Genomic DNA, 27233 nt, shown 5'->3' with positions numbered 1-27233 from the left:
GGGAACTTCCTTATGCTGCAGGTGTGGCACTAAGAAGCAAAAGAAAAAAGAAAAAAAAAGGAAACCAAATTGGAAATAAAGAAGTAAAACTCACTGTTTGCAGATGACATGATACTATACATAGAAAATCCTAAAGACGTCATTAGAAAACTACTAGAGCCCATCAATGCATTCAGTAATGTTGTGGGATATAAAATTAATATACAGAAATCTGTTGCATTTCTATACACTAACAGTGAACTATCAGAAAGAAATTAAGGAAACAATCCCATTTACCATTAGGTAAAAAAAAAATAAAATACTTAGGAATAAACCAACCTAAGGAGGTAAAAGACCTATACTCTGAAAACTGTAAGACATGGATGAAAGAAATTGAAGATGATGCAGACAGATGGAAAAATATACCATGTCCTTGGATTGGAAAAATTAATATTGTTAAAATGACCAGATTATCCAAGGTAATCTACAGATTCAATACAATCCCTATCAAAATACCCATGACATTTTTCACAGAACTAGAACAAAGAATTCAGCAATTTGTCTGGAAACACAGAAGACCCCCAATAGCCAAAACAATCTGGAGAAAAACAGAGCTGGAGGCATCAGACTCATGCTCCCTGACTTAAGACTATACTCCAAGGCTACAGTCATCAAAACAGTATGGTACTGGCACAAAAACAGAAATATACATCAGTGCAACAGGTTAGAAAGCCCAGAAATAAACCCAAGCACCTATGGCCAACTATGCTACAATAAGGGAGGCAAGAATATACAATGAAGAAAAGACAGTCTCTTCAATAAGTGGTGCTCGGAAAACTGGACAGCTACATGTAAAAGAATGAAATTGGAACATTCTCTAACACCAAATACAAAAATAAACTCAAAATGGATTAAAGATATAAATATAAGACCTGAAACTATAAAACTCCTAGAGAAAACCATAGGCAAGAACACTCTTTGACATAAATCGTAGCAATGTCTTTTTGGATTTTTCTCCTAAATAAAAGCAAACATAAATAATGGGACCTAATTAAACTTAAAAGCTTTTGCACAGCAAAGGAAGCTACTGGGAAAATGAAAAGCCAACTACTAAATGGGAGAAAATACTTGCAAATGATATGACTGATAAGGAGTTAATATTCAAAACATCTAAACAGCTCATACAACTCAATGTCAAAAAACAAACAACCAACCTGATTTAAAAATGAGCAGAAGAAATGAACAAACATTTTTCCAAAGAGGAAATGCAGGTGGTCAACAGACACACAAAAAGATGCTCAACATTGTTAATCATCAGATAAATGCAAATTAAAACCACGAGTTATCACCTCATATCTGTTAGAATAGCTACCATAAAAAGAGCACAATAACAAATGCTGGTGAGGATGTGGAGAAGAGGGAATCCTCAAACACTGTTGGTGGAAATGTAAATTAGTGCACCCACAGAGGAAAACAGTCTGGAGGCTCCTCGAAAAACTAAAAATAGAACTACCATATGATCCAGCAATTCCTGAGTATTTAAGTAGGAAAAAAAAAAGCCTTATGTCCAATTCTTGTACATAAATGACATAGAAGTTTTGTCCATTATCCCTCAAAACATCTCAAAGGTATATTACGAGATGAATAGATACAAATGTATAATGGAATATTACTCAGCAGTACAATGGAATCAGTACTGATAGGCACAACAAGGATAAACTTCAAGATCATAACACTGAGTAAAAGGAGGCCAACAAAAAAGGAGAACAGATCCTAAGATTTAGAACTTCAAAAAGGCAAACTAACCTGTAATGATAAAAAGGAGATCAATGGTTACCTAAGAGCAAAGAGAAAGGGAGAGATGAACTGTAAAGAGGTACTAGGAAACTCTTTGAGCTAATAGGAACATTCACTATCCTTATTTCATAGGTACATAAAAATGTCAAAACTCAACACACTGTACACTTTAAATATATGCAGTTCATTATAGTAGATTATAGCTCAATAACCCTTGTCGAAAAAAGAAACACAAAGCCCTCTTTGGGTAAAGAAAATCTAGTGGATAACTTGAATTGTAAAAGAAATCTACTGTGTATCAAATATATTTTCTAATCAATTTTTACAAGGACTCTACCTCACAAAGCTGAAAAAAATGGGTAGGTTTTCCCTTTTTTTTTTGAATTTGTCTTTTTAGGGCCGCACCTGTGGCACATGGAGGTTCCCAGGCTAGGTGTTGAATTGGAGCTGTAGCTGCCAGCGTGCACCACAGCCACAGCAATGCCAGATCAAAGCCATGTCTATGACCTACGCCACAACTCACAATAACGCCAGATCCTTAACCCACTGAGCAAGGCCAGGGATGGAACCCACGTCCTCATGGATACTAGATGGGTTCATTAACCAGAGCCACAACAAGAACTCCTAAAATAGTCCACATTCTTAAGGTCTTTATTTTTTCACCATTTTTCAGTTGATTTGAGTATCCATTTGAGTTGCCTCCCTCCTTTTCCAAGGATTCTACAGAGCGTATATTTCCTGAGCACTTGCATTTCTGAAGGTATCTTTATGTTGTGCTATCTGGATAGAAATCTCCTTGGCCAAAATGTTTTTCTATCAAAAATGTAAATGTCACTCCATCGTCCTGTCATTTAATATTATGTCAAAAGCTAGAGTAATTACATTTTTAAAAACTTGGAAGCGTCTTTTTTTTTTTTTTTGAGTGGGTACCTGTGGATTTTTTTCTTTATTCTTGCAATTCAGAATATTCACCAGGATTATTTAGATGTCAGTCACATCGTTTTAGTTTGATACCTGGGGATCCCTTCTGATCTGCAGTTTCAGCTATTTCTTTATTTCAGAGATGTTTTATTATTACTTCTATTGCATTTATCCTTTATCTTCAGATATATAGATTAGCCACATGTTGGTTCTCCATTACCTAGTCCATTATATTTATTATTGATTTTTTCATATTTTTAGCTTTTTCTTTTTCTCTGCATTCTAGGTCAGCTTAAGGTTGCACCAAATCTTGCTGATTTTACTTTCCACATTTTCGAACCTGATCCCTATTGTTTTTGATTTATCTTTTACATTCTATTTTTTTTTGTTGATGGATGATTATTTTGAGTATACAGAAACAGCAATTTCTTGTGGTTTAAACTAATACAAGAATAGTTTGTATTAGCACCAATGGTTATGGCAACCAGAATGAATTAATATGGAAATGATTAAATAGACTGTCATACATTCACATCATAAGCTACTATGCTGTCATTACAAGAATTGCATAAAATTCACCAAATCCACTGGGTACTGATTAACAAATAAAAGAGAGAAAATGTATAACGTACTGACCAATTTTATAAAAGAATGACCAAACAAACCTCTATGTGTGTGTGTGTTTGAATTATATGAAATTAACCTAGAGAGAAGTATAAAAGGATATATGTCAGACTGTTAACTTTGGTCACCTTGGGGGAGTGTAATGAGAATGAAGACAAGAGGGTAAGGACAAGTCCCTCAAAAGGTATCCTAAACAATAAAGTATTAGACTATGATGTCATTTATGAAAAGTAACATAATTTATATGTGTACACACATAATGAGCCACACAAATGGATGGTGACTGTAAAGTGGTTATCTCAGAGCAGTAGAATTTTAAATGCTTCTTTCTTCCACGTTCCTCTGTCCCAAAATACACACATATACACCATTCTAAAAACATAAATACAATATTCATACCTCCAAACACACACAACATAAGCTAGTTTCCTGTCATTCAAGAACCTAGAAGTAAAAAAGCAGAATCCAGAGCCATAAGCAATGCTGGCAAAGGAACTTTTTCTTCATGTCTTTATATAGTGAAACTTCTCCACCCATGGCCAGACCCAGACCAGATCTGGTCTCTAGATCAGAATCCTGCTACCTTCCCTTTTACTTCTGGCTCTTCCAAAAGAGATTGTGAGGTTCAGGATTTCTTCAGTTTCTTGATAGGCTGGGATTCTCTTCCTGAGTGGGAACTTACAGGCTGTCTTGCAACATTTTTATTTGTTGTTTTCTTTTTCAATTTGGTCCCACCTGCACTGTCTGGACTAGTCCTTCCTTCTTTTCATTTCAGGCTAAGATGGATTTACCATGCTTTTTAAATTTCCACAGTCCTTCAGAATATCCCCATTTCTTAAACTCCCTATTTATTTCAAAGCTCCATTTATTTGAAATCCACCTTACCTATCACGAATCTGAGCTTCCATTTTGCCTTTCTATGCAGTAATTCTAGTGATTCTTGCTACAAGGATGTTGAATACTCCATTTCACAGGACCTGAGATTACCAATCAATCTCAGTACCTCAAGACTTCCCTGGGTCTTGAGCCGCACTCCAACTAGTATCAAAGCTTTAAAAGCCTCTATGAATCTTCAATACAGGCGCCCTGAGCCCTCAGCATAACATTCTCCCACCTCATCAATATTTTATTGAATATAAATTAAAGGCTGTTTCCAAACTCTTAATTGTAAAGCATTACTTTCAATTTTCATAGTGACTAAGACCAAATTTAGCTTCTGGGCATTGCTTAGGCTGTCCCTAGTTTAGAGGAAGGCAAGGGCTGCTTAAACCTATAATCTTAGTTTCAATCCTCACTCTATAATTTTCTGGAATGATGCCTCTGACAGGAAAATGCCTGGAAAGACACCAACCCCTGGGTCTCACAACTCTGCAAAAGGTACATGTTGACAGATTTTGACAAAAGGGCCCCACTGAATACACACTGAGGCAAGTTGCCATATGAATCAGATACCTTCCTGTTTGGCCTTGGCTTTTTCAAATGAGGTTTTCTGTACACTATCTAACCCTTACCTTTCACCTCATTGGCACTGGTCCCCCAGTCACAGAACACCAGCAGGCAAAGAAACACTTTGTCCCAATTCAGCTGCACCTGCACAGTGGAGATCTGTTGCCCACTGTGCTCCAGCATAGGAGAACTATACTAAGAAACCTTACGGAAGTGAACCAAATGGACATTAGCTAGGATTAGTTCAAATCATTTCAAGCCAAATTGGCCATCACAAGATATTGGCAGTCCTGACCAATTTGTGATTCAGCACATGTAGCAGCTATATAAGATGCACAAAGAGTCAAGGTGAGGCATGTTACAAAGAGAGTGAACAGAAAAGCACTAAAAATCTCTCCTTCTCCTATCCCCAAATAAAAATTTGTTCTTCACAGATCTGCCAAGAGCCTTAAATTCCCACCATAGGAATTACTCTGTTAGGTTGCAAGTATTTAATATCTTTGTTAAAATTTAACTAGGAAGCTCAGAAAAGGTAACTTAAACTATTATAAAAAGGCTTAGGGCTCTAGAGGGATTTGTTCGCCATATTAAGCAGTTTCCTAGAAAAAATTAATAGCTCATATCTGTAAAATGCTTTATAAACTACACATTGATACTATATATATTCAAACCACTCAGATGACCTTGGTAAGGATATATTAACCTTGTTATTTAGTAAGGACATTGAGACCCCAAGGTAAGGTGACTCTGTCCAGTTAGCAACTGACATCTGAGCTAAGAATGGGTCAAAGGACAGTGAAAATTTGATAGGAGAGAAGGAATTTCAAATGCTGGGGGGCAGGCTAGAGTGGGGCTCCACAATGGAAATACTAAATAACCTCAGAACACTGACTACCAAACTTCAGCTCAGGTAAAGGGGGAGTAAAATGTGTAGACAAATATGACAAACTTTCCAACCCCACACCTTTTGTAGAAGGTTGGTTCTGTCTGTGGCCTTACAGTATGCATAGCATCCTTCAAAGATCTTTCTAAAACACAGCATAACACTAAAGCTGCCAGTATCCAAAAATAAAGTAACACAAATCTATTCTGAGAATTAAACAACCTGGGTTCTGGTTCCAGCTCCACTACTTACCAGTTACATGACCATTTATGCATTTTTCCATCTAGCTCTTTGAACACTAGCAAAAGAAGAGGAGCCATAAAGAATTTAAAATACCACAGGATTTGGGACAAGAAGGTTGAAGTTTCTTTCAAGACTCAACAAAAGCATTCACTATATGCCTAGCACTAATCTAGTCTCTGGGGAATACAGAAGTGAATGTGAAAGGTAAGGGCCCTGTTCATATGGAATTTACCTTCTAATGGCAGAAAATACAGATAATAAGTAAACAATACGAAACATATCTCATAGTGTTAGGTGCTATGCAGAAAATAGGCTTTGAGTCTGACTGCAGAAACCTGGGCCTAGGGACTTCTCTGGACCTCAATCTTCTCAACTTTAAAAGAATGCTAATGGCTCACGCCTAGCCTACTGAATGGACCTACTGTAAGAATCAAATCAAAGTATGGATTCAGAAGCTCATTATACAATACAAATTGTTTACATAACCTTTCCCAGAGAGAGAGGAAAAAAACACCTTCTGACCACTTCATTGCTGAGAGCAAGCAAAGAAACTGAGCATGCCAGAGATTCTGCTGTTTCTAAAGACAGGTATAAAGGAGCAAGTTCCCAACAACATATAAAAGGAGACCAGTAAATATAGACCAAAATGTTCTCCTCAGTGGGTAACTAGAGTTGAGAATTGAAAGAAAATGAATTGAGACTCAGGCTAAATCAGAGAAAATTCTCATTTCACATACTTGGTTTTTATTGCTGGAATTGGCGGGACATGCAAAAGCTAAAACTGAGACAATATCAGTGACTGGGCTCAAAGCCTTCAACTACAATAAAGGCCAAAACCCTCTTGATTCTTTAAAGCAAACTCTTATCATGGACAAACTCAAACTGAGTGCTCCCTACCACAGCTGGAAGCAGAGAACAGAGCCTGAGCCAGAGAAGGTGCAGACAAGACAGTCTAAATGGAGGTTGGCATCATAAGCACATGCTTCATTAAGAGAAGTTAGAACTCCCAGGTGAGGAGGGCTAAGTGCCAACTGGAAAAAGGGAACAGCAAAAACAAATTTTCAGGCCTACCCTGGCCTTTGGTACTGGCCAGCAGCTTAGCAGCATGCTAGAAGACTAATTAAGTCTTATTACTCTTACATCTCTAAGTAACCCTCCCATGGCAGTAGGCACCTTAATCTTGGCTACACATTAAAATCATCTGATATATTTTAAAAGAAGCCAATAACCACACTCACCCTCAGAGGTTTGGACTGAATTACTCTATGGCATGATCAAGGCATGATTTAAGCAGCCCAGGGGATACTAATGTGCAGCCAGGTTGAGAACAGCTGTATCTGCAACTGGTTTGAATGGCCACCTCAAAGTATGAGTGGAACCACATCTCTCACTATCTATATTCTTTCAGCTCTTCCAGTTTGCTAGTGGCATTGCAATGGCTCACAAGTGAGGGGAGAGAAAAAAGAAAGAGGGCATTTCATATTTCCATTTGAGAGTCTCTTAATAAGCTGGGCATAGAAGGACAAACACAATATCATCTCACTTATATAAGCAATCGAAAATATTTCAACTCATACAAGCAAGAGTAGAATACGGTTTCCAGGGATTGGATGGAGAGGGAATTGGGAAGGGGATCAAGGGCACAAAGTTTCATTTATGAAAAGATAAATACGTTCTGGAAATTCACTATACAGCATGATGCCTATAGTTAAAAATAATGTGTTACATACTTAAAATTTACTTAGAGGATAGCTATCATGTTAAGTATTCTTACCACACACACTCACAGACATACACATACTCACATACAAATAATAATAATAATGATAATAGTAATAATAATAATAATAAAGGAGGCAAAAAAAAAGAGTCTCTTAACCTCTCCCTGTGATGTGACACTGCCCCCGGCCCCTGCTGAGGTATGCATCTCCTGTTAGAACATACATCCCATGTGTCATGTATCACTGTGAGGTGAACACGGCATCTCTCCACCTAAAACCCAGTAACATGTGCCAACAGGGATCCTACCTGTACTTTCAGAGTTAGTGTTCACTGACTCATTCCTGTTCCCACTGAATCCCCTTTTACCTTGCAGATGAGACAGTGGAGAAGATAGGAAGAGAAAGAGAGATTATGAACAAGGGAGGGGGAAGAGAAAAAAGGAAATAAACATACATAAATGAGTTATTCCCATCCCCAAAACACAAGTAAAGCCACCAGAAAGAATTTTAGAGCTGGAAAAGAGCTTCGGAATCATCTAATCCATTTTCTCAAAGAGAGAACTTTAAACCATATAGATCCCTTTGAGGTACTCCTTAACATGAAGATTCCTGGGCCTTATCTAAACTTATTGAATCAAAAGATAAAAACAGAAGGATGATCCCAAATCTGAATTTTTAACACACTCCTTTGCATAGTTCTTACGCATCTTAAAGTTTGAGAACTCCTAATCTAAATTCCCTCCTTTTTCAAAAAGGGATTTGCTAACTGGTGGCAAAGATGGAACGTAAACCTAGATTTCCAACTCACACTCTAGTGTTATTTCTATCCTCTGCAGGTGCTGCCAGTGCCAAGAAAGATGAGCACCAAGATGCGTTCTGCTTGATCCAGAACAAGTCTCTATCCATTAACGTATTTCCTCAGACATCCTATAACTATTTGCACAATACATCTCTGAGTAAAAACGACAGCAACAACAAAAAAACCTTCATACCAAGGCAGCTATGACCAATAATGTTACAAAGTATTGCCCTTCTCAGGACCATTTACATAATCAGCTAAATTCCCCAAAGTAGCAATACCCCAATCATGACCCTAAAATGACAGAAACGCAGGCTTCAAATGAAGCACAGGTAATCTGAAAAAAGGACAGACAACTTCTTTGCAGAACAGATGCTGACTCAGACATTGAAAAATGTATGGTCTCCAGAGGAGACAGTTTGGGGGGTGGGGGGATGTGCTTGGGTTGTGGGATGGAAATCCTGTGAAATTGGATTGTGATGATCATTATACAACTACAGATGTGATAAATTCATTTGAGTGATAAAAAAAAACAAAATTTAAAAAAAACAAAAAAACAAATGAACCACAGGTGAGGCACTTTGGAAGCAGGAACTCGTCTTTCTTGGTTTCCCTTAATTTCTGTTATACATAAAGCCAGTCCTGATTAGCAGTCATTTTAAAGAAAGCTAGTTTTAAATACAGCAATATTTTTGTCATTATCTCCTAGAGACTCTATGGTTCACGTATCTAAAATCTTCTTCAGACGTACTGTGGATTCCTCACTGTTCATCTCAGGAGTTTCTCCATTCCCTTTCCTGAAGTGGCCATCTGATACTGAGCAGGTATTTCTAACTAGATTTATGGCTCTTGAACTCAGTTGATCCATCCGGCTGATTATACTTTTATATTAAACAAAACTGGATGCCCTAAGACTCTGTTGGCCCAGGAATTTCTAATTGGCATCTGCTGAGATTGACATTCCATTACCTGCTGGAGCACATGTATCTGAATAACCTTCATGCATTGACATAAACCGGGAATTAAGGATTGTCTGTAGCATTTGAATACATTAAAAACATGCAGTACTTGGGATTTTGTTCAGAGATCAAAGAATCAGAAGGTTCAGAAGCACATGTCTCTATTTGCTTTGTAACTTTATAAACATCACAACATTTTGTTATGATTGAAATCTGAAACAAAAGTTAACTATGAGTAACACATCATGGAAAAGTCTACCACCATGACAGAATACACACCCCAAATGTGTTTAAGGGGAGGAAACCTCTGTTCAAAGACGAGTGGTTTTCTAGCTGGCAAAGAAGCATTTATGAAGAAATAAAAGTCTGGACCCTTAGCCTGGAGTTATTTATAAATTACTTTGGAAAACACAGTATACAAAATGAAATTACATGAGAGAAAGCAATCACCATAATGACATGACCTATAGGCCATTTTCAACTGTCCCCAACACGAGACCAGGTTATGTACCTTGCCTGAGCATGGGCAAATGAGTTGTTTCTTGCTTCTCTCCCTCATTCCAGCTTTCTTTCCCACTCCCTCTCCCCTGACTCCCCGGCTCCCCACCCTACACAGACACACACACACAACCAGTTAGGGAAACAAACCAAAAGAGCAAATGTTCAAAGAGGCTATTTTAACAAATTATGTTTTGACATCACACCCCATTTTCTAAACATTTCCACATTGTTTTTCAGAGACTACATGGTATATTTTGTGAAATCTTGGCAACATTCCCTTCACTGGCTTTTAATGGTGCCTGAAATTTCTGCCATAGTAAAGTTTTAAGTCAATTCTCATCTTATTTGAGGGTAAGGGACATATATTTAAATCTGTATGAAGAGAGAGCATAATATTATAATCTATTTTAAAAATGCATGCGGTAGTGACTAAGAGCATGAGCTCTTGAATATGGCTGCCTGAGTTTATAAGTCCACTGAGTCCTTATAACTTCCTACCTATGAGGATTCCCTTAAATCCATTCCAGTCAAGATTTTGTGATCACTGCTTCACAAAACTGCTCTTATCAAGGTCAAGTATGATCTCCTTGTTGCTAAATTCAATGGTAAATTGCCAGTCCTCACCTTATTTGACTTTCAGCAGCACTTACTATTATCTCTCTCCCAACTTGAAATATTACTTCATATATATTATATATTACATATGCTTATGTATATGTGAAACGAATGACAGCAATGATATAGGGACAGGAGGGAGGAACTAGGATTATTGTGTTACCATAAGATACTCACAACTCCTGTGATGTATATTGCATTATCTGAAAGTGGAACTGGATTAGCCATGACTGTATGTTGCAAACTCTAGGACAAATGCTAAAAAAAAAAAAAAGTTGAAACATTAAATAAAATTGCAAAAAGTTTAAAAAAAAAAAAAGAAAGAAAAGATTCTTTGCCTGAATTTCAAGGCAATATACGCAGTTTTCCTCCTTCCTCAGTGACTTCCCCTCCTTAGGTTTCCCATTCTGGCTCGCTTCCTCTTCTCAATCTCTATATGCTTGAATGTCCCACATCTTAGTTCTAAAATTTCTTATCTCATTCAGTTTCGTTCCATCTAATCACTGATATATCCCAAATTTATAATTCCAACCAGTACACCAACCCTGAACTTCAGATAAACATATGCAACCCACTGCCATAATACTTCCCACTTGGCTGTCTGATAGTCCTCTCAAACCTAACACATCCAAAACCAAACTCCAACTCTCCCTTCTCAAACCTACTCCTCCCACCATGTCTTACATCTCACTTGGCAACTCCCTTCCAATTACTGGGGCCAAAAACTTGGTTGTCATGCTTAAGTCCTAGTTTTCTCTCATATTGCAATCCATTTGGTTAGCAAATCCCACCAGCCTACCTTAATAACATTTCCAAAATGCAACCACTTCTCAAGTCCTCTACCACTACCACCCTAGTCTAAGCCACCATCATCTCATATGGAATATTTATAATAGCCTCCTAAAATTTTCCTGCTTTTGCTACTGTCTCCCATAATGTGTTTTCAACACAGCAGCTAGGGATACTATTAAATGTAAGTCAGTTCATATACATCAGTTCAAAACCCTCTGATGACTTTCTCACTCAGACTCAATGCTAAATCTTTACACGGCCTACAAAGAGCCCTCCTTCCCTCACTGTTATCCCTCTGACCTTAGCTCCTACTACCCTTCACTCCACTCTAAGTATGGTGGCCTCCTTGTTCTTCCATGAACAAACTAAGCCAGATTCCACCTCAGCTTTGTACTTTTTGTTCACTCTCCCTGGAAAACTCTTAACTAATGTATCTACTAAGTCCTTCCCTCAGCTCTTTCAGATTTTGCTCACACATAATTATCAATGAGGTCTAACCTAGCCCTATCTAACACTGTAACTGCACCCTCCGGGTGATATACTGTCCAATTATTTCCCTCCAACATACTATAAATTTGATTTTTCTGTTTATTGTCTACCTCCAAATGTATACACCAGAATATAAGCTAAATTAGGGTATGGATTATCATTTGCTTTGTTTACTGTCATATCCCCAGCATCTAGAATTTTTCCTGGAAGTTAAAGAATGATCAGCAAATAGTTGGCGAACAAACATATGCTCTTAGGTAAGTTGTATAAACACTCTGTGCCAAAGTTGAGTCATCTGCAACACAAGACCACTGTCTCCTATCTCAAAGTTGCAATGAAGATTAAACGAGTAAATTACATTAAGCTTCTTAGCCAAGTACCTCAATAAGCACTCAATATTTGTAGCTATCATCATTACTATTATTCATTTAAGAGGATATGAATGGGTACAGGAAAGGAACAAGAAAAGCCATGGGCCAGGAACTTTGAAATCCAGGTCCCTAGTGTCTAACGAGGGGAGATGGGGTGGGAATGGGGACACAGGGCAATTAAGTCCTCATTGGAAACTTTAGGAAATGTATGGGATTTGTACAAAGAAAGTACATATGATATGATACATGATATGATATGATGATATGATGTGATACAATGTGCCTTAAAGTGGCTCTGAACCTTAAAGTCCATGAGCCCACTTCTCCTTTCAGTTTGTAGCAGAAAAATGTTGATTAAGTACCCTGGCTGTTCTATGGCTGAGCTGACATCCAGGAAACAAGCAAAGGGCTTTCTCTAGCTCCCTATAAATCTCTCTCTAAAGAAATGCCACATGTTAATTTCCAAATAGAGATGGAGGAAATTTCTGTAAGGAAAATAGGCATAATTTTTAAATAGCAAAAAGTTACTAGACTCCAGGAGTAGTAAAATTTTAATAATTTAGAAACTCGTAGTAATGGCCTTTTTGAGGCATTCTGCCTTCCTTAAGCTCAGAGTTTATGTACAGCCTTAAATTAAGCTTTGCATATTTTGACAGTGCTAGTTGAGAGTCTGGATATTTTATTCCTGCCTTATTATGCTGGGAAGGGGGCCATGGACAGTTTTCTTTCAGCACCTGAAAACATTTGTATAAAAAATTCATCAACCATTAATTTGTTTCAATGACACATTTAGCGTTTCAATTCCAAATCTGCACCTGCTGCCATATTGTGAAGAAAATATGTTGAGATGATTTTCCTCTGCCTGCACAAGGGCACACATGACCTGAGCTAACCACTGAGATACTTTTAACAATTTTAAAAGGAACATACAGAGTGCTCAGAAAGAATACACAGTGGGGAACACACTGAGACACCATCAAATCCCCCCCCCCTTAGGGAATAGGGTCTGGTCGCCAGGCAAGCAACCATGACAAGTAAGGGTGTTACCTGAGGATGAGGGAAATCTAGAACTGATAGTGGAGGACAGAGATGATGACTATCAGTTGCAGCCCTTGAGATCATTTGCAGTAATGGGAGCTGTAATTTTCTCCACCAACCTTCCTTTTCTAAGTTCCCTCCAGGAACAAAGGTCTATAGATTCTAGAAAATCTGCACCCAAAACACATTTTAAGAATTGGATCTAAGTCGACCAGGGGCAAACACTACGATACACTACTCAGTTAAGTAGCTCATGTTATAGTTGCTAGAGCAACTTTGGCAGATATCCTTCAGCCATTAGTCTCTTCAGAGATTACTTCAACTATGGAGAGCCATCTTGCCCAGTCCTGATCCTTCTTGGGGACAGCCCACATGCAATGACATTGATGAGAGGTATAAAGGCCTGGCCATGCTGGCCCAACTCAGGAAAACACTGAAGAACATTTTTTAGCTTCAGATTTACCCAGCTAAGGGTTAGCTAAAGCTACTGTTGAGCCTATAGCTCAGATTCTCCATCTATCCATTTCTGCTTCTTTCCTTTCCCTTGCCTATGTGTTGATCCCAGGGGGATTCCTAAATGAATATCCTATGGACCACAAGCCATCTCAGAGTTGCTTCACAGGGAACTCAACCCATGACAACACAGGCAATGATGTAAGAAATGCCCAATGCATTCTAGTTCATTAGCCATTCATTGAACTAATATTCATTAAGGGCTTTTTCTAGGTATTTAGGATAAATAACTGAACAAGACAAAGTTCCTGCTCCGATGGAGCCTATATTTTAGTTAAAGGACACAGGTAATGGACAAATTAACAAATGAATAAACAACAATATTTCAAATAGTGATAAATATCATGAGAAAAAAAAGTCAGACATGATAGAAACTGAATTGGAGGTATGATTAATTTAGATTGTGTGGTCACAAATGGCCTCAATAAGAAAGTGGCATATGAGACATACAAACATGTACAGTAAGAACATTCCAGGTAGATGGAACCACATATGCAAAGGTCTTACAGTGCAAGTGAACTAGGCATGTTCTTAAAATTAAAAGAAGGGCAATGTGGCCAGAGTGAGAGGAGAGTAATAAGAGACAAAGGTGAAGGGGTGGCAAGGGGCCAGCTTAGGATAAGGGGTATGGGTTTCATTCTATGTACATTTGGAAGTTATTAGAGTATTTCAAGCAGGACAATGACATTATCTGATTTATATTTTTACAATATAGTTCTAGCTACTGTGAAGAGAAAAGATTATAAATAAGAATGAAAATGAGAAAATCAATTAGAAGGCTATTTAGTAAGTCCAGGGTTAGAGAGAATGGTGGTTTGGATTGGATGGCAAGAGAAGTACAGAGATTCCTTTTTTTTTTTTTTTTTGATAGGTAAGAGGTAGATTTGTTCAGAGAGACAGAATGTGGGCCATCTCAGAAGCCAACAACAGCCTGGAAGATACACATTCCTTAGACAGAATGTGGTCAATCTCCCTAGATCTATTTTAGAACTACAATATGCAAACTTGCTGATGAATTGGATATAAGGGGTAAGGGAGGGAGGTCTTAGAGAAGAGTCTTGATGTTGCAACTACTTAACTGATGCTATAGCATAAAAATTGCCATAGAAAATACACAAAGAAGTGGGTGTGACTATGTTCCAATAAAACTTTATTGATAAAAACAGGTGGTGGTCAGATTTGGCTCGGAAACTATAGCTTGCAACCTCAGTGCTAGACATTTGGCTTGCATAAACTTTTAACACACGTGGATAAATTCAGACATACTTTTGTTTCCCTCTGAATGGATTCCTTTGAAGAACACTAAATTTCTACTTCCCTGAAAACAAATGGTTAACTCTGACTGGAGAATTTATTGATTGCTTTTTTCTCTGCTAAACATAGTAACTGATGTTGAGGCTTTAGCAGATGTGCCCAAAGGGCCAAAAGAGAATTTTGAAACCTATATGTAGAAACATACCTTTGGTGACATTCTACTGGGTTCTGGCTATCAATTAAAATAACACTTTCCTCCACTGCACTGTTATGAAAACTAGGATCTACAAAATGCTTCCAAGTTATAAGGGTTAAATATTATACAGTTCTGCATCCAGGACTCCTTTATTTATTTTAGGGCCACACCTGCGGCACATGGAAGTTCCCAGGCTAGGGGTCGAACAGGAGCAACAGCTGCGGGCCTATGTCACAGCCACAGCACAGGATCTGAGCCTGTCTGAGACCTACACCACTGCTCACAGCAATGCCGGATCCCTGACCCACTAAGCGAGGCCAGGGATCAAGTCCACATGGTCATGTCCACTAGTCTGATTTGTTTCTGCTGCACCACAACGGGAACTCCCAGGACTCCTTTATTAATTATGCATTTAAATACGATAGATTAAATCTTATTTATCCTTTGTTCTATCAGTGAATTCATATTCAATATGGTCTTGGGAAACAAAAGGAAACCTGAATTCCCCTACAATTACACAGGCTATCAATTAAAGACTTGGGCTTGGTCCACAATTACCAAAGGTAGCCACCAAAATATATGGCTCCAATAAAGAAGGGGACCATCCATAGTTTCATTAAAGGATTTCCCCTAGGTATTTCCCTCTAAACCAGGTCTTCAACTTTCTCCTTCACTCAACATACTTAGACACTCCACACTGTATTTTTAAACACAAAATGCTTCATTGGCCTGATCTAACTGAATCACAATCAATTCTCGGAAATCCAGCACACCAAAAATTACTTCACCAGCCACTTCTCATTAGGCAGAGCACAAACAAGCTGTACTATTCACATTCCTGAGGAAAGAGAGCCTCTCCTAGAACCTAGCTCTTCTTTCCTCCACAGGCCTCTTGGTATTTATGACTGTAGTTTGAAATAAATATCAAACCTCATTGCAATAACTGAGGAAGCATCCAGAGTTTATGTGTGTTGATCTGCTTCCACCTTAAGCTGTTCAGCAGACAAAAATTCAAACTTATGAAAACAACTCAGTTGGGGGTTTATTTGCTTTATCATAAAAAGGATTAACCACAGGATTTTTATAATAGTTTCACAAGCATGGGTTAACAATAATTCAACTGAGAAAAATTGGTATTCATGAGTTAACTTCTCAGGAACATTTCTTAGTGTCAATCAAAATGCATCTGTAATGGAGATACATCATACATTGTAGAAAAAAGGAGTCTGGCTAGGACTGGAAGGTCTCTGGGTACTCTCATGGCATTCCCTGCAGCAGGCCTTGACTTCTTAATGAAATCATTTTAATTTCTGTTTAAAGCATCCCTGAAAGGGTATTTAGCTTTAAGTGTTCACTGAACTTTTAGAAAGTAGAATTGGCAAGCCTAGAGAGAAATACTGTCACACCAATGTGGGGATTTGCTCTTGTCTTTTGACAGAGCACAAAGATTTTCTTTAATATTAAAGTATGTATGTGTATCCTGCTCCTATTACACAATAATGTTCTCAATGACAAAGATCTTGACTCCTACACCTTTTAGGCAGCAATCCCCACTCTCCGAACAGTCTCTACTCAAAGACCTGATTGTGGAAGATACTCAGTCAAATAGAGAACAGTAACTTCAGCACTCAGGTAGTTCCTGACACCAAAATGGAGCCCTAAGGTGTAACATTACCCTCAAGTGGCAAAGAAAACTGAGCAAGAGCTCAGCTTTTGGTTTCAAACCACTGTTGTTCTACTTCTTTGCTGTATAACCTTGGAAAATGTACTCAAGCTCCCTTCATTAGAGTCCTCATCTGTATAATCAGGATAATATATACCATCTATTTCCAGGGTAGTTATAAACACTGACCCAGTTGGACCCCAATAAATAGCAGTTATTCAAATGTTTTGCAAATAATTTCAACCAAAAGAGAGAAAAAAACAGAATTTACAAGTAATCCTGAAAAATCCCACTAATCAGAACCTTCCATGCCTTCCCTCTTCCCACACCTGGGCACTCGGGTTAATAGAGGTTTCCTTATCACAGGTGCAGGAAAGAGGAAAAGTAGTTCAGAAGCAGCTGGCTTCTCTCAACTGACTCATGTAAAAAATGGAATGCCACTTCCAGCAGCTATTATAATGCCACTACCCCTAATTTTCAAACCCCAGTTTGCAACCAGTGATAAAAAAAAAAGTCACCCCTCCCTTAAGGCAGTTTTCTATGGATGCCTCTGTTACTTCTCCTGTATTCAGGAAAAGTTGAACCAATCAGTTATTAGTTAGGTTCCAGGCTACTTCTCCCCTGTTTGGCTCTTGGCTTCCTTAGCTTCCCAACTTGATGGTAGGCAAGAAAACAAAAGGTGTGAACTTCAAATAGAAAACAATGGACTGTTGCTTAACAGCTCCAGGTAAAAGTTTATAGTTTGGGTGAACCCTCAATAAAATCAAGTTTGCTTTGAGAGATTAATTTCTCTTAATTAACCATGACTCAGTGTGGTTAGTCAAAAAAAAAAAAATGATGATGACACATCTACTCCTCCTTTCCAACCAGTGTCTGGAGGAACATAATATTTAGCCATGCATATTAGATAAGAAGAAAACATTAACAGAAAACTGAGGGTGGGGTGAAGAGGAGCTGGTCTGACTCCTAATAAAACAGAATCTGCAGTATATTGAAGCTTCCTCAACCAACAAACTTTGTATACTTCTTAGAGCGAGTTTATAAATTATTTAAAATCTCAGTAGCTTCCAATCTGACATATAAGATATCATCTCTTGCTAAGCATTTCATCAAAGTTTTCTTCTATCTGTCATGGGATACTGAAATTTGACAAATTATAAATTGAGGGACTATTTGATTCTACCAGGAGAGACAGCAGGTGAAAAAATATCTCTATCCTCAACTCTGTCTCCACATTATCTTGAAGAACATATTTTAAGAGCTCTTACCGAAGTTTGCTCTCTTCGGAGAAACAAGAGTTCTTTATTTAACAAAATATGCTTCCTGAGACAGTGATAAGACATTTTGCCTGAGTCTGAAGAGACAAAAAAAGGAGAATACCTGTAAGTGATTATGGGCTATACTAAGGCCCATCCTGTGATTTTTAAAAGTTCAAATTCTGTTCCACAAGATTCTGTCACTTTGTAATCCTATTTCCTTCCATTTTAGAGTAATCACTCAGGGGAAATGCTGGGATACCAAAAGCTCAGTTAACCAGTTGAGAGAATAAAAGATAGATGGTTTCCCTCCTCCTGGTGGAGGGATGTGGGGTTCCAGTTTCCTCGCAAGTCTAAAGATCAAGTCTCTTGGGTTTTCCAGGTTAAGTCAGAAGGCAAAGTATAGAAGCCACAAGAGAGACCACCTGAAAGGAAAGCATTAGCCACTGACCACCGAAAAGAGGTTTTCTGAGTAATGAGCCAAAGCTCAAATTAAGACAGATCTAAGACAATAAGATCTAACACAATAAATGGTATAAGGGTATACAGAAGGGACCACTTTCCCTCTAGAACCAAATTTTAAAGAAATTAGTTAATAACAGCTAAGAAAAGTTATTCATGAAGGCTTCCCTGATAACTCTCTCTCAGAAAGTCTTATTTCCCCAAGAGTATTGTAGTCATTGTAGAACACTCATAAGGAAGTCTGCTTCATTAAGTAAGAGCTGTTTATGAAAATCCTCCCTTACAGTGAGCCAAAATCTGCTTTCCCTTAACTCATATTTTAGCTCTAGCTCAGCCCTTTAGTCCATAAGACAGCAAGCCTGGTCCCACTTCCTCATGACAACCATTTGATGCTCAACTATTTGAAGACACTTATCTCTATAAGTCTTCTCTCTGTAGGTGAGATGACCTTAATTCTTTCAATCTTTTTGTTATGACATGGTATGCAGAGACTATCAGACATTTTGATTTCGTTCCCTAGGAAAAATTAAGGTTCATGCCATTTAAGAGTTTCTTATATTAATAGAGTGTTTTAATTTTAAAAAGACAGACAGACATTTTGATTTCTGCCTTATGAATCATATGACTTGTAACTCTCTTCCACTACCTGGTGGCAGAGTACTACTTGAAAATTACAAGATTGGTTACTAAGAGTACCTGAAATGTTAAAACGGTAAAAACTAGTCTCAGGGTGACAGCTTTCTGACATCACCCAACATTCTCACCGTAAGTCAATGGCCTAAATTTCCATTATTAAAGTTCAGCTCATTTTCAAGACAGCCTTTTCTCCAAAAAGAGGCAATATAATGTGGTAGCTGAGTGTAGCCTGTGCTCAAATCCCAGTTCTACCACTTAGTTTAGCCTTCAGCAAGTCACTTTAACTTGTCTGTGCTTTAACTTCTTCTGTAAAATGAGGATAATGTCTACCCCTCGGGTTGTGATGACTAAATGAAATAATATGTAGTGTTGAGAACAATGTATGGCAAAAAAGTAAGTACTGTGTTAAATGTTTGCTATTATTAGAATTCCAACAAAATTTTACGAGGAAGCTAAATGTATGCTAAAAAGATATTAAAGTGGCCCTGCTCAATTTGAATAAAGCATGCTATACTCCTAACTATACCAAAAACCCACTCCATACTTTATTCCATTCAGGCTCAGAGAATCACAACTTGAAATCCACACTCAATTATTTCAGTTCTAGGAGGTTAAAGAGCAGTGTCATCCAAAACCCTAAGTCAAAAGTAAATTATCTACTACTAATACCCCAGAATGAGCCAATTTATCATGGAAGTATCAGTCGCCTTGGAAGGTACAGAGCAAAGCCCTCTGAAAAGAAAGTACAGAATAAGAAGTTTGGGTTTTTTTTGGGGGGAGGGGGGTTAATAAGGGGGGCAAGGAAGAATGTATTTGGAGCACAGCCAACCAGCCAAGCAGAGCAGGTCTGGAGAGAAGCACTGTGGGGAAATAATGCTGAGCTGACAATGGTCATAACTAACCATCATTGAAAGTTTACCATGTGCTAATAAGCAAAAGTATTAGCTTTATATATGGTCACTTGTCAAGGCTCACAACAAACCTATGGGATAGGGGCTGTTTTCATCCCAATTTCACACATATAGATAACTGACACTGAGAGATTAAATAACTGGCCCAAATTTATATAGCTAGTAAATGGCAGAGCTGAAACTCAAAACAAGGACACCCCTAGACATGCATCAGCCCGGTATCAGTAGATGTCCTAAAAGAAAGCAAGGCAAGAGGAGACACAAATGGCTGAGAACACTCAATTTTGCTCAATATCACCCAGATTCTTGTACAGCAAAGTCACCACAAGACTGTAAACTCTGGAGCCAGAGAGATCTGTGCTAAAATCCTTGTTCCATCCCTTATAAGCTATGTGTTCTGGAACAAAATGCTGAATATCTTTAAGCCTCAAATCATTCAATGTTGCCTCAAGGAGTAAAAATCATGTGTGCAAATCACCTAGCACCCTGAAACACAGCAAGCTTTCATCAAGTGATATCATGGTCTTTGTATTTTCAAAATACGATATCCAAAACTTTTGTCCCTCTCAGTTATGAAATTAACAACATTCCCATAAGCAGAGAAAGGACACAGACAGAATAAGTAATTTACACAGACTGACAGTAGGTCAAGCCCAGGGCACAAACACAAATCCAAAATTTCCTACTGTCCAGCCCAACCATTTGCAACTTTTAGCCTCCTCTGCCAAATTCTTAAATTGTCTCTTTCCTCTCAAGTCTGCCTTTCTCACCCAAAGAAGAAAGTGAGCACATGTAACCAATGTCAGATGAAAATTAGACAGATTTCCTGAGTGACAGGATGATCCTCTTGCATTTTCTGGGGAAGACTGGTTGCTGCCAACCAACTGGCAGAGAAAAAGGTGACAGCAAGCCACATAAGTGCAAGTATCAGTGGGTGGAGAAATGTCAGAAACAAAGAAAACTCTTTAAAATATTAAATGCAAACTCATTTACTGGTGGCCGCAGATAAGATGGAAGAGTTTACCATCGACAGGAACTGTGACAGTGATGAATGAAACCATTCTGGAACTGTGAAGGAAAGTGGCCTCTGAGAAGGGGGGGGGGGGGCAGGCATTTAAGGGGGAGCAGGAGGATGCTGTGGGCGGGGGAACAGGAAGAGAATGAGAACTAGTTACATGTGGGCTGAAGCATTTTCAGTGGCAGAACAAAAATATAGAAATAATGTTGCTGCTGGTACTTAAAAAGCCCAGGCAGGCATCAATTCCCACCCACCCTAGTCCTCCACACTCTAAAATCAGGGAAGGTATGGCATCAAAGAAAAAATCGGGGGAAAGGGAAAATGGGTAAGATGCACTTTGACAAATGAAATTACATGGGGTCAGTTATCAAATCCACAAAGAAAGAAAAGGATCCCATGGCAGGGCCAGTATAATGGATGATGTAATCAGTGAATGCACAAAACGGCTATTCCTCAGCACTTAAGAGGGACTATTATTGAAGGACTGGGGAAGTTTGAAAGTCATTGTTCCAAGTTCTTTTCACTCCCCCATTTAAAAGACGACATGCTGCCAGAAATAAAGCAAGCCTGAGTCATAGTTTGGAATTGAAAGTGTTGAAAATGGAAGGAGAGTTATGGAAATGGGTTTGTTTCTCATAAATGAAAATAAAGAATTTTGGCTCATGGCAATTCTCTAAAAGCTACTGGAAAGACAGAACTTTGCACACTTCATTAGGTACTTGACTATTTTAGTGACTATAACCATGCATTTTAGGTTCACTTTCCCCTTTATCCCTGAACATAGTTTTGGTATTTGTGTTTCTCTAGCAAAGCTCCATCATGTCCTCTGAAATCCTTCCATTCACTCTACAAGCATTTATCATGCTCCTACTGGGTGACAAGCATGGTGTCAGATGCTACAGGACCAGGAGTGTGGGGAAAAAAATATAAGACATAGCCCTTTCCTTCAAGGAATTTGGAGACGAACTGGGGCAACATCAAAGGCATGAAGTAGGTAAATCCCCAAGGCTGGACGGAAAATGAAAGGGACAACGAGGAAGTGAAGGTAGCTCTGAAAACCAAGAAAATCTTCATTGGCTTGAGTGGTCCTGGAACACACATGAGAGGAAATGAGCCTTAAGGCATGGGTTCAGGGAGATGGAAAGGACAAAGACCATTACAAAACAGAAAGGTCCTTCTACAACAAGTTTCTTTAAATCAAAAATTCTTAGCTTGATGAATTAAAAGGAAAAAAAAAATCCAAAGGCCAAGTTTTCTAGACTTTTCAAAAGTCCTTTTTTTGGGGGGGAAAGGGGGACACCACACCCATGGCCTATGGAAGTTCCCAGGCCAGGGATCGAATCTGAGCCATAGCTGTGGTGTAGGATACTTAACCTATTGCACCAGGCTGGGAATCGAACCTGTGCCTCTGCAGCGACCCACAGCACCTTTTTTTGTCTTTTAAACTCAAAACTCCATTTCTTGTTTTTTTTTTTTTAATTTTTTCGTACTTCAGAGGTCCTCAAAACATGAGCATGAATTTGAATTTGTACACTTGGGGAGCACATTAAGCAGGCAGATACCTGGTCTCTGATTCAGCCCATCTAGGGAAAGGCCCTAAACCTGCATTTTTAACCAGATTCCTCCCCAGGTGAATTCTTTCACAAGTGGTCCAAGATAGCCACTCTTTGAGGAAACATTGGGGCTACTCCAACCAAAAATGTAACCCAGAAGCCTCCTGATAGCATTAAGCCAGAAGGAACTTGGAGAATAAATGTACAGATTATTTCAGAAGTGATCCCATATCATCCTAGCCACCACCCCCATTATTTCATGGGATACAGAAAAACTGAGTCATAAAACTATTTGAAGGAAAAAACATCAAAATGATACAATACACATACATACACACTCAAAATACAAAGAGGAAGGAACATCAAACTGATATTGAAAAATTGGCCCAGGTTTAACTCAAAACCTATTAAGTTCACATAGGTTCAAAGAACAACAACAAAAAAAAAATGTACCCTTTCATCTGAACTGGGCTAGCTGTCTTGGCCTGAGCAGTGACCTCAGGGCCATCAATCTAATAGCAACTAATAAAAAAATCCAGTTCTAAGTCTCCAAAACCCAATGCATCACATCTTAAATAGCAGAAGCTACAAATCTATTCCTATGGCCTCTGAGGTTGGAGAAAATAGTTCAGTACTTAACCCATATTTCCTGGACTGCCCAAATAATCCTCCTAAAGCATAGCTCTGAGCAACGTACTGACTATTCCAAAAGCTGACACTGACAACACATCATCTACTTGATGGAATAAAATTCCTATTTCTTAATCTTGACTTCTTAATCAAATGCCTCCTTTATCTGATCCCCAATCTATAAAACTTGATCTACTGTTATTTCTACACTCTATATTCTTTTAAATCCAGAGTATTCCCATTGGACAGACCTATCCTGGACTTCCCTACCTCTCTTGGCACTTAACATGCTAGTCCCTCTACCCAAAATGCCCACAATTTGTGCCCTTTCCCACTGCCTTTACATGCCTCTGTGGAGACTTCCCCAGCCCAGAGCCAAAAGTAATCTCCCCCTCATTGGTGCTTTCACCACATTTGGTAGCTTCCTTATGGTACTTAGTGTATTGGGCCTGCTTCTTACATCATCATGTCTCTCTCATCTCTGCTATTAAATTCTGGAGCCCCCTGAGGTGCCATGTCTTAACCGCCCCCCCCCCCACCCCAGCACCCGATGTAGCGACTTACTAAATTAGTGAATTTTTTATGCTAGTACAGAAGGAGTTAAACCCAGACTGTGATAACTGACAGATGGTCTGAGAAAATCTTTTCTATCAGTAGAACTGGCATCTCTCCAATAAGGACAGCCTGGATCTTGTTACTTAAAGCACATTTTCCTATAGATACTGTAAGATGTGATTCCTTCCTTTTTTTCATTTTTCAATAAGAATCATTTGAAATTTCTGAGAAATGACAGTTTGATGGACCAAGCTGTTTTCCATCCATCCTTCACTTCCTTTGAACTAGCTTTTATTTAAGCCTTGAACTTAGTTAAGACAGCACCCTGGGATTTGGAGAAGAGGACACCCAGTCTTGGCTGAACTGTATACAGGGCTGCCCTCCACACTGGTTTAGACATAATGCAAAAAGGGAAAGCCCTCATAAATCAGCAGGCTTGGTTAGAATCTCCTCAGATCCTCTCCCTTGTTATAGAGCCCTCTGGGAAACCCCAGGCAAGCTAGAGACAGGCAGTCCCTTTCCACAAGAAGCTCACACTCTAGCTAAAGCCCCAGAATCCACATGCCCCCCCCTTTTTTTTAGAGAAACTACTTAACTACATGTTAACAGATCACTATGGTGATCAGTGGCCACTAGGTTCAGGGCCAACCCTAAACACAGGCTTAATGGGCAGCTGCCTATAGCAGGTAGTACAAGGGCCAAGGAAAATATGTCTCTACATCAGCCTGTTTTAGTATCCAAAATTCCTGAAAGGCAAGGCACTAGGACACCCATTTAAAATGCAAACATTTCCTAGAGCTAGGTGTTTCTTGGATAATTCCATGGGCAGCTTTTCACAAATACATAAGTCAGTGAGAAAGCAGGCATCTGCTGAACAGGAAGGAAGCCCAAAGCATAGCTGCTTCTGACAGGCACTTAAGACCACTGCCTTGGTCCTTTCTATACCATTCTCCACCATAAGAAGCTTGGAGTCTAGCGGGGGAGACAGAAATGTACATAATTTCAGTATAATGGAGAATATGATGAAACAGAGGTATGCACAGGGGCCATGGAACTCAGAAGAGAACTATAGGCCATCTGAAGGGGTTGGAGAATGCTTACAGGAAGTGATAGCCAAGCTGTCTTGAAACATGAAAAGGAACTAGTAAAGAATGTAGAAATGGTGTCCCGGGCAGGATGATTTGCATAGGCAAAGACATGGAGAAGCATTTTGTGTGTAAAATGGGGAGCTAAGGTAGAAAGATCTCTAAGCCATTCAATATTGGTCTCAAGTGTGCGGCAGAAAGTGGAGAAGGGAGACAGATCATGACAAGAGACAGATTGTGAAGGGCCTGTACATCATGTCAGGGAGCATGGACTTGAGGTACAGCTTAATGGGAAACACTGGAGGCAGGAGAACAGACAATCAGATTTATGTTTAGGAAAATCAGTGGTAGTTATGGTGGAGAATGGGTTGAAGAGAGGCAGGACTAGAGGTAGAGAACACAATTAACAGCTGGCTCAGTACACCCAAATACTGTCCCCATTGACTTTCTCCTCTTCCCCCTACTTCCTCTCCTCTCTCCTGCTTTCAAACCAGTCAGTGCCTTGGGCCTGCCCTTGGTCCCTGGTGGAACTGTAAGGGGCTCTCAGGCTAGAGGGAGAAGTTCCCAATGCTTGGTCTTTGTCTTCATGGAAAATATTCAACCAATGTGGCACCTAAATGCCCTGGTGATAACTACAAGGAGGGCTACAGAGCGAACAGCAAAATTACCCACTCACTCTTACCCAAAAATCTCCTCAAAACGCTCCTTGAATGCCTCTTTCAGCCTAGCAAAAATAATTTGAGTTCAAATAACCCCTGCTTTTGATTAGAGCAATAAAGGAGTTAGAACTGAAGCAAATCCATGCTCTTTGTTCATTTATCATAGGAGCCCTATTTTCACTTCCCCCTCTATTTTGCAAAGCCCTGGTAAACATTCGATTTTTCCTTAATAATTCCTTACCGTCTCCCTCTCCGTTCCAGCAAGCTGCCTGCAAGCACTTGGCACCTAACTTGAGCTCTTTCCCATAATTGATTTTTCACCTTAGATATCATCTTTAACTTCAAAATATCTGAGGAAAAATAGCCCAGACTGAAGATTAACACCTTCGGTCTGAATGATACCACCACCCAAAGGTGATTGATAGGACACTCTTAAAGTGAAGCTGACCTTGATCTCAGCTCAGCTTGGCTGGAGGCCTTGCCAGTTCCCACCCAGTAAGAAGCCCCCAGTGGCAGTCCTTCAGGCTGACCAAACTTAATACAGTATTTCCCTCAGGTAAAATGAGCCACAGGCACAGGGGCACTCCAGGCAGAAAAGCCTTAGGCAGTGTGACAGCGTTCTTTCATCTTCATTGGTCCTTACAGATGGAATCTATTACACTGGGCACATTGAAGATGTCTTACCAGATTGTTATTAGTGACGCAGCAAAAGGTGGGGAAGAGAGTGGTTACCTAGACTCCTGTGGAGACAAAAACTCAACTCCAGTCTCTGGATACAAAGATGAAGCCCAGAGCCCAGGTTTTAGTGTCATGAGTAGTTTGCTCAGATCTCAGGTGATTACAGTCTAGCTGATCTGAGAGACAACACCCATCTATGACAAAAGAACTAGAACTCAATTGCCAACCAACTCAAAAGTGCCAAGCTATGTGACATGAACACAGGCAATGAGATAGGGTTCAAGAAAAAGCCTTCAAAGGTGTGACAAATTAGGAGAGACTAGAGGGGTTTCAGGGGGGATACAAGTAACTTTTTAAAAACCTACTATTTATTTATTGAATATCTACCATGTTTCAGGCACTTTGCCTTCACATTATTTCTTTAAAGCAAGTATCAGTATTATTGCCCATTTTATAGATGAGGATCTGAGGATCAGAGTCCTCAAATTATTTACCCAAACTTAAATAAGGTGATACATAGCATGGCAAGAAGTCAAACATAAATCAACCCAACTTTAGAGCCCATGCTCTTAATTACACTCTTGCCTCCAAAATGATCCTATGCCCTGAGGCAAGATGGCTGAGCTGAATGGAAAGACTGAGTTGGCAAAGACAAGGGAAAGGGATTAACACACCCATGTTATCTCTCTCTTCACAGGTATCAAGGGTTAATACAAATCTGATTGTGAAAAGTCCTGAGTGCCCTCCTCCTCTGAGCACATAGGCTCCCACTAATTGCCAGCAGAATATAAAGCCATGAATCTCTCCCTGAGTTTTGATAAAGTTAGCATAAGTTTCAAACAACACAAAAAGGAAAACAAATCTAAGAATTTTTAGTTCATGCCACGATTCTGTTTCTATGGAAACACATAAGGGCAAACTGTAGGAACTACAGCATAGGCAGGCTTCACCTCCACCCTACGAGCTATGAAGCTATTTTTCCCTTT

General features: G+C 39.1%; 1 long non-coding RNA gene across 7 annotated transcripts in view; it reads right to left on the bottom strand.

Moving 5' to 3' along the window:
* LOC102165926 (uncharacterized) overlaps positions 1–27233 on the bottom strand; it is a 1721850-nt gene that overhangs the window by 1278048 nt on the left and 416569 nt on the right. The window contains exon 7 of one of the 7 annotated variants that reach the window (XR_014835567.1): positions 10666–10746. The exons of the other annotated variants lie outside the window; for them this stretch is intronic. This is a non-coding gene — a long non-coding RNA (uncharacterized LOC102165926). The remainder of the gene's footprint in view (positions 1–10665; positions 10747–27233) is intronic. 7 annotated transcript variants of the gene reach the window in all.

This window comes from Sus scrofa, chromosome X (genome assembly GCF_054392235.1).
Source record: "Sus scrofa isolate SSC_HxYL_T2T_F1_AM1 chromosome X, Sscrofa_HxYL_maternal_Yorkshire_Landrace_v2.0, whole genome shotgun sequence".
Lineage (NCBI taxonomy): Eukaryota > Metazoa > Chordata > Mammalia > Artiodactyla > Suidae > Sus > Sus scrofa.
The sequence above is the reverse complement of the archived record's forward strand: the minus strand, read 5'-3'. Positions and strand labels throughout refer to the sequence as shown.